Source organism: Neovison vison, chromosome 13 (assembly GCF_020171115.1).
Source record: "Neovison vison isolate M4711 chromosome 13, ASM_NN_V1, whole genome shotgun sequence".
NCBI classification, from domain to species: Eukaryota; Metazoa; Chordata; class Mammalia; order Carnivora; family Mustelidae; genus Neogale; species Neogale vison.
The window spans coordinates 21418033-21429718 of NC_058103.1; the positions used below are offsets into that span (position 1 = coordinate 21418033).

An 11686-nucleotide genomic window follows, 5' to 3' on the forward strand; every position below is an offset into this window, starting at 1 on the left:
GGAAGCATTAGACAGAGCTGCAGGGAGTATGTATTTCTGAACTTTCAGGTCTCCAGCACTTGAAGAAGTGAAACCTTCCTCACCTTTCTGCAGCATGGGCTGCTGTGGGTGTGCCTACGATGTTTTCACACTGACACCAATACTTGCACTACATACGCATGTCACCCATTAGAAACAGTTCTCTAGTTTGGGTCAAGGCCAAGATGTACAAATCAAATTTGAACACCTTCCCCTAGAACTGGTTCTTACTTAAAAAAAAAAAAAAAGTACAGATCTCTGGGTCTGTTTGACATATCATTTAAGCCAGAGACCCTCATCTCCAAGTAAATAAACACACATCCAACATATTTACAACTTCGGATGCTGCACAGACACCTCAGCCAAAGTTTCCTCCATGAATCCCCTAGGGTTCTCTTGATTCTCTGTGGAAAGCTCCACCCTAGAACAATTTATCTAGCTTGTGTCACTCTCAAAACTGTTCAAAACAAAACCAAAATCATACCAGAAGAGCACAGCAGAAGGAAGTCAAGCACTGTGGCTTCCACTGACCCTGAACTGATAATTCCTTATTTCCGTTTTCAGTAATGCAGAGGATATCTCCTTCCCTTTTCTACGAATCCCTCCCCTCCCGCTCTCCCAACAAAACAGACCACAGGCATATAAAACCAAAACAACCCAGCCCAACACTAAAACAGGCCTCTCTGGGAGCCGCTCCGCCAGGGCCCAAGGCTGACTGTGACATTATCCTCAGGCAGTGGGCCTCTTACAAACAAGAAGCATCCCTAGTTCATGACTGCTGACGGAGACAGGAACACAAGGGTGTCTCCAACTGCTGGGGCCAGTGGCCAGGAATGCAGCCACGCTGGGTGGGCTTGGCACAGAGCAAGAGTCGAGTAACTCTCTGTTGACTGAGGGCTGACTCTGCTTTCCTAGGGCAGGGTCTTGGGTTTCGATGGGTGACAGACACTGTCAACACCCCTTTTTTGAAGTCTGTAAATTTAGAGAGCAGATAAGTTAGGAAGTGTTACAACTTCTAGGATAAAATAATCCTCATTATAAAAATGCAACCAACTCAAACCCTTTCAACAGTGACAACTCACCCACCTCCACGATCCTGGTGAATTTCCCTTTTTTGCATCTCTTTTTCTAACATATATATTTTATTATAAAAGGAATACACTTTCACTAAAGAAAACTTGGGAAATACTTTTAAAAAAGGATAACCACCGCTGAAGCTCTGAAATGATGTGATTTATAAAAATTCCCTTTGTGTGTACCTTTTTCAGCTTCCCAGGGACACTTCATTGTTTCAGGGTAAGGCGTTCCTTTTGGGGGGGGGGCTGTCACCACAGACAAATGGGACAGGATCCTTTGACCTTGTGACTCTCTGGGTTCTCACCTCATGGCCAAGAATTATTTACTCTATTGTTTTTTCCAAGTTGATGGAAATTTCCCCCTGCTTATGCCCATTCTCTTTACTTCCTCAACCTGAAAGACCAGAAAGAAAAATGTAATCCCTGGAAGCTCTTTCCTATTATTTTTTCTGCTTCAGTTCTCACACCACCCACCTCCATCTGGAGAAGTTTTCTCAAAGATTCTAGTAGGGATCTAGAAACCAACTAAACCACCATGTGTATTTGGTCCTGCCGGCACTAACAGAGTTCTTCACTGACGCTAACTCTTACAAAACAGAAAAGCCACACAAGTTCAGAGCATGTAAACCATAAATGCAAACACAGCAGATATGCTAATTAAAGACTTCAGCGAAAGACTTCAGAATTTGATTCTCCCTGCCTCTGGGTTCTTACTCAGCTCTGAGAGGGAGACTTTTGAAAAAGCAGATCCAGAATCATATTATAATATGCTGAGGGAAATCAAGGGTCTTGGATGCATTTTCCAACCAAGTGTACAACTGGAATTTAAAACAGTAAGGGAGGGTCAGTAAGTTTAGTAGAGAAAAGCAAGAGCCTTCTTACGTGGCTCGCAGTGGCAAAGAGCACACATGAGTATACACACATTAGTGTACACAATCCTGAAAAACGGTCATTGCCAGGATATCCATTTTTTCCTGTGTTTCAGCTTTCGGGTCTCTGAATGCTTGGGTAGCTGTGAGTCAGATACCAACCGCCACATCCATGGGCCAGACTTGATTTCTGGGTGCAGTGTTTCAGTTACAGAAAAAGCATAAACAGCTGACATGTGTGTGCAGAATTTATTGCAGTATCTTCTTGACCTCTTTTACTTTTAATAAGAACAAAAAAAAAAAAAAGAAGAAGAAGTATGGATTAAATTGAAATGTGGTTTTCCATTCCGGGGAAATGCAAAGGGCTTTAAAAATGTGTGAGCTGTCACCACTCCTCACTTCCAACACTTCGGCACCAACAGTGAGAATTTTACAGCGATAAAGCAATGAACAGCTTCATCACACGGATACAGCTACACTACTGCCCCCTCAAACCTCTGAGATGGGCATTTTTACTACCAAGTCCCATCTCCCGATACAAAACTGAGATTCAGGCCATAAGTCACTTGCCCAAGGGCACAAGGGGAGGAAGAGGTCAAGTTGTATCTGACCATTGTCTATTGACTCTGAAGTCCAAGCATGACAGAGCTCGGGAGATAAACTCTCCAAAGGAAAAGGCCAGCATCATAGTTCATTTCACACTTGAAAAGGAAAAAAAAGAACAATCTGGAAAAGGAGAGCTGGCTTGCCTTTTCCACTGGAGCTGGAATGTCCTCGGGTTCAGCCACACGGCCCCATCTCTTCTTAGGTCGGCTTTAATAACCCTTTGTGGCTTTAGCTGCATGTACAGTCAGGGACCCCCCACACAGATGTCTCCAGTGCTGACTTCTTCCCTGACTCTCATGCCCACGGAGGGCCTTCACTTCCTTGTTTAACAGGCCTCTCAAAAGCCACATATCCATGACAGAATAGCTACTTTCCCTCCAAAGCTGTGCTGCAAGAAGCCTTCCCATACAGCATGATGACGGCTCCATCTTGCCGCGGCCCTGGACAAAAATATCAAGTCATCCCGGCCCACCCCCTCCTCCTATGTGATTTCTCTCATGTTCATTTTACAAAAAGACAGTGTACAAACAGATTTCTCCCGTGCTTCTTTAAAACAGCAAGCTCCGGGGCGCCTGGGTGGCTCAGTGGGTTAAAGCCTCTGCTTTCGGCTCAGGTCATGATCCCAGGGTCCTGGGATCGAGCCCCACATCGGGTTCTCTGCTCAGCAGGGAGCCTGCTTCCCACTCTCTCTCTGCCTGCCTCTCTGCCTACTTGTGATCTCTGTCAAATAAATAAATAAAATCTTTAAAAAAAAAAATAAAGTAAAACAGCAAGCTCCACTAATACACGTAATAAGACATCGTTTGCCTATGACCTGTTGGGAGCATGTCTCCCACAGCCTTTAGGTGAGCTGTAGCCATCGCAGCACTGTCTACTGATGTACAGTGATGTTCACCTACTACTTTAGATGGACTACTTGTAAAACACTTGAGTAACACTTCCTAACACCCAGACATTGATTTCAAAAGTGCCTTACAGCTAACAAGTTCATCTAATCCTCCAACAAACTCTCTGAAGTAAGCACTGTCATTATCTCCTTTCCACAGATAAGGAAACTAAGACACAGGGAAGTTCAACAGCTTGCCCGAGACCACACAGCTCCAGTCAGGACAGTCTGGCTCTCGAGTCTATCAGGCTTCATGCATAAAACACACTTTTCCCCCTGAAGGTACAGAAATGAACTTGTTTTTTACTTTGCTTTCTTAGGGCTGGGGCCCGCCTCCGCCAAGTTCCTGGCCAAGATGGACTGCACATTGTCTGTCCTCGTCACTGGAAACTGGTAACCAAATGACAAGGGACCAAAGTCCCTTGTCCCCTGGGCACTGTGCTGTGACCAGCCAGGTCACCCAGCGGAGTCTAATATGTGACAGCAAATGACTCTGTCTCCTTGGAACCACCTCCCCAAGGCCTGCTCAGGGGTCCGGAACTGCACACAGTTGGCTCTGGCCAGCAGCACAGCACCAGGGCCCCCAGGCCCCTGAGTGTGATGGATGGCGCGGCTGGGGGGGCGGGGGGCTGCTGCTGTGGAGGATACTGGGCCAATGAGGCTGCTGGTGAGTGCCTGGGATGTGCTGAATTTGCTCAGATAGATCCTCCCAACACACACACACACACCCCTTTTAGATGTGACTGTAATACCAAAAATGTTAAGGAGAAAGAAAAAGGTAGAAGAAGAGAAGCAAGGTGCTTCCACAGTCCTGCTGACCATGTGAACTGACAGAGCACAAACGAGGACAGTTTTCCTTCTAGCAGGATCTCTGTGGGTGTGCCCAGTGTGCACAGAGGGCCCCCGTTGACCCTTTAGAGCATTTTTCCTTTGGTTTCCAGATACAGCAGGGACAAAGGGCACCGCTTCTAGAACTAAGAGGCTGAGGTAGGGTCAAAGCCCTATCTTCATGACAACCTTGGACAGGTTACTTAACCCCCAGTACTAATTTCTGACCTCACAGAATGGAGGTGGAAATTAAGTGAGATCATGTGGAGTAAAATGGTAGCAGAAGACCTGGGTCACAGCAAAACTCAATGAATGGTGGCTACTGACGGTGATTTTGATAATTTCACTAATAAAAGTTGTTCATACCCTTCAACTGTTTAGAGTCTTAAGTAAAGGGAAATGGAAGGACAAGGAGGGACGTAGAAAAAAATGAATACTTTCTGTGTGGCCAAGGGTGGGCAAATATACAAATAAAACTGTATTTCTGACAGCTCTGGTTCACACATTTAAATACCGGACAAATGAAAAAGCTCACTGGCTACGGCTCACCCCAGCCTTATCCACTTAACTCTGGTATTACAATCTTTCTCCTTTAAAAACTCAAGTCAAGAAAGACAAATATATTCAGTTTCTAAAACAAACAGAGGAATAAAATCTGTTTTCATTTAAAGCATCTCACTTTTTTTTTTTTTTTTTAAGCAATTAGCTCACTTCAAAGGGCAACCGATGGAGTGATTTTTATCAAGCTGGCAAGGGCTGGTGTCTCACTTCAAAGTTCAGGCAGATTGAAAGCTGCTGATAGTCCTACTGCACCGGCTGGTATCTGGCAGAGGAAGTGCTGAGAACGCCGGTTCGTTCGGATGGTGAATGTGCGCAGACCGCAGCACGAAAGCGCCACCTCTTTCAGGGAGAGCCAGGATTCAGCCTGAAAGAGAAGGGTGTAATTACCCCACCCCCAAATTAAAATTAACGAGGGTCTTTGGGGTTCCAGCCGCAAGAGCCTCCACGGGACGGGACGTAAGAATAGATGGAGGAAGTCCTAATTAGATGGACAGAGGCCCCGAGTGCTTCGTGACCCCAGCCCTATGAATATCTGTAAAGCAACTTAAGTGGGACACCACCAAATGTCCAGGGAGGTGGGACCAGCGCACACAGAGGTGCCAGGGGATTCCTGCGTGGCTTGAAACAAGCTGCTTGACCTTCCCAGGTCATTCTGCAAGCAGAGTGAGAGACCAACTGCCTGCCAGTCTGACAGAGTTTATGACAGGATGAGATTTTATTTATAAAGAGGGTTGACATCCTTAGCTCCATAGTGCTCTCCTATTAATAGAACGAACACGGTAAGAGCTCAAAGTAGAGGCCAGATTACCCATCTGCTCACAAATCACCAAATGGCTTCACTTTTCAGGATGTGATACGAGCCATTAGAATATTAGAATTAGACTATCACAAGGCAGTCAAGAAAGGGAGACTTTAAGAAGTGGTCTACTTGACTCCTTCACTCCGGACACAGAAGTCTAGCCACAGACCTCAACAAGCTTGTGCAGACCATCAGAGCCGCAGTTCACAGGAGCCCGTTCCCTAACACCCACTGTGCCTACCTGACCCCTATTTCTACCTCCAGGCCAGCATGGTTGCTCCTCTATGAGCCTTCCCAGCCCAGCATGAGCTCAGAAAGACTCCCTTCCCTGTCTCTGAATTCACAGCTGAGGTGTCCCCTTGGATTATACTATTGATCTCACTGTTATCTGACTACTACTAATTCTGTATGAACATTATGCCCTTTCTCCCTAAGATTAGATAGAGGCTGTGTCAAAAGAATAAGCATTACACTTCCCTGAATTCCTCACAACTTCCCCAGCGCCTTGTACCCAGAAGATGCCAGTGCCATTCCCATGAAACCGCCTTCCAGAGATTTTACTGGCTGATTAGCAATCTGCAAAGTAGCTTCACACTCATTATGAAAACACTGCACAAAGAACATTAACCTTCTCTTACCTGTCAGTGAAGCCACCTCAGAGCACAGGTCAGGGTTAGTCAGAAGCCAGCTGGAATGGTGGAGGTGCGCGCAATGAACAAAAAATTCAAGGGACTGGGTTTTCAATCCTGCCCTTCTATTATCTGTCTGTGGATTTGGGGCCAACTGTTTCTCATTAATTGCATTTCAGAAAACCAGCTATAGCACAAGAAACCTACCTCTTGAAACTGCTAGAAATGTTAAAAAATATATATGACACATTTAACATTTATTCAACATAAACACATAGAGAGGATACTATTTGTGTAGTTTTTAATGTGTATTTTTCTTAAATACCACATTGCCAGATAAATGCTATCCAGTGGGGAAAAGTATCACTTTCTAATGAACATGTTCAGCATTTTTAGATCCCTCCTGGCTAGTTTAAGTGTCCCTTCCCTCACTGACTCTCACTCAGGCCTAGAGTTTTGTCTGCTAATCTTTTGCAACTTCAGACCAAGCTTCCTGCAGACCTGAGATCGAGGGAGCTACAGGGTTTCATTGCAGAGCTGACCAAGGGAGGGCCAAGGCTAAAGGAGGAAGTGAAACAGCTGGCTTTCCAAAATTACCTGGAGAGGGAAACAGACCAGCAGAGATGGCCTCAGGCCTCCTGGCTAGAGGTTATGGCTCCAAACTTTCTCATCCACCTCTGGAGGTATGCAGAATCCGCAGGAATTCTGCTGTTATAGAAAGCACACCTTGTAGGTGTGGTTTGTCAAATCTGTTAGGAAAAGGATCTCTTCACATATTATTCACACTTCATTTTATAGTCTGGACCCACCATGACCTCTCTTATTTTATACGAAGTTCATATGCATATAATTTCTAGTACAGTCTATACACACCCCAATGGACTGTTATACTCTCATACCACCTTGAAACAAATACTGTAACCTGCTGGCCAGCACTCAGAATGCTGACTCTGAAAGTATTTCATGTATTCACATGGTGTGGGCAGGCATATCGCTGATTATCAGGACCCTGGCAGAGTTAACGCTTTTTCCAACATCCAGAATTGAGAAAAATAGAGTAAAGAGAAAACTAACCCCTGCTGTGTTTTATTTCTTGTGTCATGTTGTACATGCCAACATATTTTCTCCTTCACGTCCACTCTTGGAATGCTCTCTCATTGCAAGAGCGGTGAGTCACCATTAAAAGAATTGCTGCGACCTGCCCTGCCCGTCAGTAGAAGCTAAACTGTGGACATCTTGAGTTCTCAGGGGGGTATTTATCTTGGGAGAGTTGATCACACTTTGCATGATCATATGGTACAGATGATTATTCATGAACATGACCTCAACTGAAGTAAGAAATCTCTTGGTCTGACTATTTAAAAATTCAGCCAAATGTCCACCCAATGGGCAAACCCCAGTTCCAGAATTAAAGCTGTGATGGATCAGAACTGATGTATGCGGACAGACTTGAGTGAGAGGTCTCGGGCCAGACAAAAGGGTGTGTGCTCACTGATGGGGGTGGGGGGAGATAATCGGGGCAGAATTACAAAGGGAGGGATAAAGTAGCACTTATGTGCGTCTTCTGTGAATCCAAACTTCTTTCGTTTCCTCGGGCCGAGAACTGCATCGGCAGTGTAATATCAACCTAGAGAACCAGTCACTCTCAGAGACCCCACTGCCACTGCCAGCCTTCAGCAAATCCACCAGATGGAGAACGCCGGGACCTTCCAGACTTTTCGTCCTTCCCTTAGGCCCTTCTATTCAGGCCTTTCCCTCAACCACATCTTAATTTCTCCTTTTAGCTCCATGGCTTTTGAAGTATAGACTTTGGACTGGCAGCATCGGCCTCATGGAGCTCTCGTCGGGAATGCTAATTCCCAGGTGCCACCCCAGACCTACTGACTTAGAGACTCTAGGAGTGGGACCCACAAACCTGTGTTTTCTCAAGGGCTCCGGGTAATTCTGAGGCACACTGAAGTTTGAGAACCACTGCTTTAGGTGACATGAAGATGAGAGAGCATGTGCATCTTAGAAGAAGACTTAAAAAAAAAAAAGGGAACAATTTTCCAGCAATGGAACCTCAAGTCACGTGACAGATAGTGAGGGAGATTTGCGGCTGCTGACTTCATTTGGGCCCTCATCATTTCTCACTTTTAATCTCACCTAGTTTGGTCTTCTCCCCACATTGCCACTAGAGACATCTGCTTTGCCTGAAAAATCTGACCAGGTCAAACCCCAACTTAAAAACCCGTCAGTGGCTGCTCCTTGCCCATAAGACAAAATTCCAAACACCTGCACACAACCCGGGGCCCTTCATCATCCGGATCTGGGCCACCTCCCTGGCCCTGTTTCCTTCTGCACTTTCCCTCCTACTCAGCCATACCTCACTGCCTGCAGGAGACTCATACTTCCCCATCCCACTGACATGGAGTTTGGCTGTGACTTACCTTAGCCAAGAGCATAAGAATTGAAGTGATGTCTGTGACTTCTGAGCAGATACTAAGTGCCATATTTTTGTTTTATCATGTTCTCTTTTTTCCCATTCCCCTACATGAGATCAGTATTATCCCAGAAAGAGGCTGTTTCTTAAGCCTCTGAAGGGTCTCAGAATGAAAACAGATAAGGAACAGAACCATAACTAACCTGCACTGGACACCCAAGATAAGTAAGAAATAAACCTTGTAAGCCATTGAAATTTGGGGGTTATTCGTTATTTTGCCTACGCTGACCATTCTGGCACATTTGATCCCCCAGACCCCTCTGTCTGGAATGTCTTTCTCCTCTGCTCTACCTTTCCTTCCAATCCCACCTCAGTCCTATCTGCATAGGAGACTGGCTCATCCCTCTACACTCAGTTCAGGTGTTATTTCCTCAATCAAGTCTTTTCTCATTCCTAGGTATAACTGATCGACTCCTGTAGGATCCCATTTGGATGCCACAGACCTGTAACTGTGTCCTTGGAACTTTGCTGGGAACTTCCTATTCATTAGCACCATCCCCAGAACAACAACTCCTCTTAAAAAAAACAAAAAGAAAGAAAGAAAATTAAACCCTCATTTTACAGAGTGGGAGACTTTGGCTCAGAAAAGCAAGGCAGCTTGTCCAGGTTTCCCAGCCATCAGCCACAGAAACAGTTTTCCCCAAGTGTGGGACTGGCTCTGAGCTCAGCAATCTTTCCCATGCCCCACACATCTCCCTCCCTCCTCCATCACCAAGCTTTCTGACCCTCCCATCCCCATTCTGGTGGAGAGAGTACAAGTCTCCTTATCAACAAGTTAAAAGGTTGTGGAATTAATTTGACCCTTGAAAGACTTGCATCTGGAAGTGGGCTTCTTACCCCCTGAGAAGATAATCACTTTCTCTAAGTGGATGGATTTATTTAAAGGTTCCTGGCAAGAGCCCTGGGGCGCCTGGAGAGCCCTCCGCCTGTACCTTTCCCAGGTAGTGTGGCCTCGAGTTAAGACAGGCAGATTCTCACTGACGATGCCCTCAGGACCTTTTGGGTCTGTCACAGGGTAGGATGTGAAGGAGCAGAAGGTTCAGAATTCCAAGTAAATCAGCTACATATTGATATTTTCGGTAAGTGAACAAGGGAAAGAAAAGAAGGACAGAAAAGCGACACAGTGGCAAAGAACTAAACCAGACCACCCAGGTCAGACATAGCAATAACCGCCTAAAGTAAGAACGACAATTTTAGGTTTCTATGAGCTGCTGGCATTTTGTTGTGAGGTTGGGCTTTTTATTTGTTTTTCTCTTCCTTTCCCTCTCTTTCAACTTGTCCAAGGGAGGACTGGAAAGTATAAGAACCTGCAAATCCTTCCCCTTAAGCCATACCAGTCAAAGATGAGCATTCAACAAAAAAACCAAGATATTCTTCTCACACGACATTCATAACAATTTCTTCAAGGTTTACAAAGCTTTTCTCAGTTACTAATTAGAATCCATTTATCTCTTTCACCAGTCCAATGGAGTTTTTTTTTTTAATTCCTCAAAGGATGTATTACCTTTAAACAATACGATCAGTAACATTAATAATAGCATTTTTCCCCTTTGAGTTTAGAAAGCTGTTCAGAGCTGCAAATGGTCACTGGGCCAGGTAGGACACATCTGATTTACTCTTTAAAAGACCATCCACTCCGTACAGCCTTGTGCTTGGTGTTTTGCCGGCATTGGTTTATTTAATCCTGGAAAGGACGCTATGGAGCAGGTCCTTGGAGCAGGAGCAATTATTTATGGCCACCTTACAGATGAGGGCAGTGAGGCACAGAGGGCACAAATGACCTGCCTGAGAGAAAGGGTGTCTCTCCCTTTCAGAGGCCAAGTAGCTGCACGAGACAGTTAATGATTTACCCACAGCCCTCAGGGAGCTCCTTCCAGTAGGGGCAACACATGCACTTACACATTCTCATTCTCTCTCTGTCTCTATCTCTCTCATCTTCAACTCTTCTTCACCCAGTAAGAGGCGGGTGTCCAGCAAATTGCTTGGCAACGCGCGGAGGAAACTCCATCCAAAGCCAGGGTCTGCCGGGTCCAGGCCGCCTCTGGGCGCTGTCCAGCGGGCAGCGCGCCTGAGAGGCCAGGCAAGGGTCCTGTCTCCGGACACCCCGGAGGTGGAGCGGAACGCCAAGACCCAGTTTCACTCGGGGCGGAGCGGGGTGGCGGGGGAAGCACCGTCCCCAGGGACACCTGTTGTCGCCTCCCTATACGGGCCAACAAAGATGTCGCGGGGACTCACATCTCGGGGAAGACATCCGTCGGCAAATAGTGTCCGCGTAGGGTGAGGGAGTCGCAGGTGTCTTCCCGACCCCCCTCCACCTCGCCCCCCCTTAGGCGGGCTCACCTCACCCCCTCCCACCCCCGGACGCCTGCGGCTAGTGGAAATGTCGCGCCTCCCCGGGGCTCCGACCGAGGCACGCGCGGAGGTTCAGGGGCCCGCTGGGCGAGGGGCAGCACCCGCGGCGCTAGGACCTCGCGGGCGGCCCGCCCCCACCCCCACCCCTCGCCCGCTCCACCTGCGGAGCCCCACCGGCGGGGCACGCTCGCCCTCCACCGCGGGACGCGGGCGCTGTTACCTGCGACACCGGCTGCAGGGTCCCGAGCGTCGGCCGGAACGCCGCCGCGGCAGAGCCGGCTGCGCTGGCGCGGGGATCCTCGTCCGGCCCTGCTGCTCCGCTGCCCTCCCTCGCGGCCGCAGCGCCGCCGCCTGCTCCCGACTCTCCAGGCTCGCTCCGCGCCCGCGGGCTCCTGGCGCCGCTCCCGCCGCTCCTGATTGGGCGCAGCGCGCGCCCGAGACGCGCGCTGATTGGGTGGCCGGGAGCCGGGGCGGTGGGACGGGCGGGGCGCCGCCTGGACCTGCTCCCGGTGTCCCCGGCGCCGCTGCCTCTCGTCCCCGCTGCACCTCCGGGCGGAGATCCAGACACGAAACCGGGATC

The 11686-nt window shown here is 47.8% G+C and overlaps 1 protein-coding gene across 7 annotated transcripts in view; it reads right to left on the minus strand.

The window, feature by feature from the left end:
• The window catches only part of STON2 (stonin 2), a 151913-nt gene extending 140470 nt beyond the window's left edge, over window positions 1–11443 (minus strand). For 6 of the 7 annotated variants that reach the window (XM_044231962.1, XM_044231959.1, XM_044231963.1 and 3 more), the window contains exon 1: window positions 11327–11443. The gene's annotated coding sequence lies outside the window, so the exon portion shown is untranslated. Of the gene's footprint in view, window positions 1–5051; window positions 5209–11326 lie in introns of all 7 variants that reach the window. The other variant, XM_044231958.1, reaches the window with a different exon arrangement.
• Between the last annotated feature and the right edge of the window lie 243 nt (window positions 11444–11686).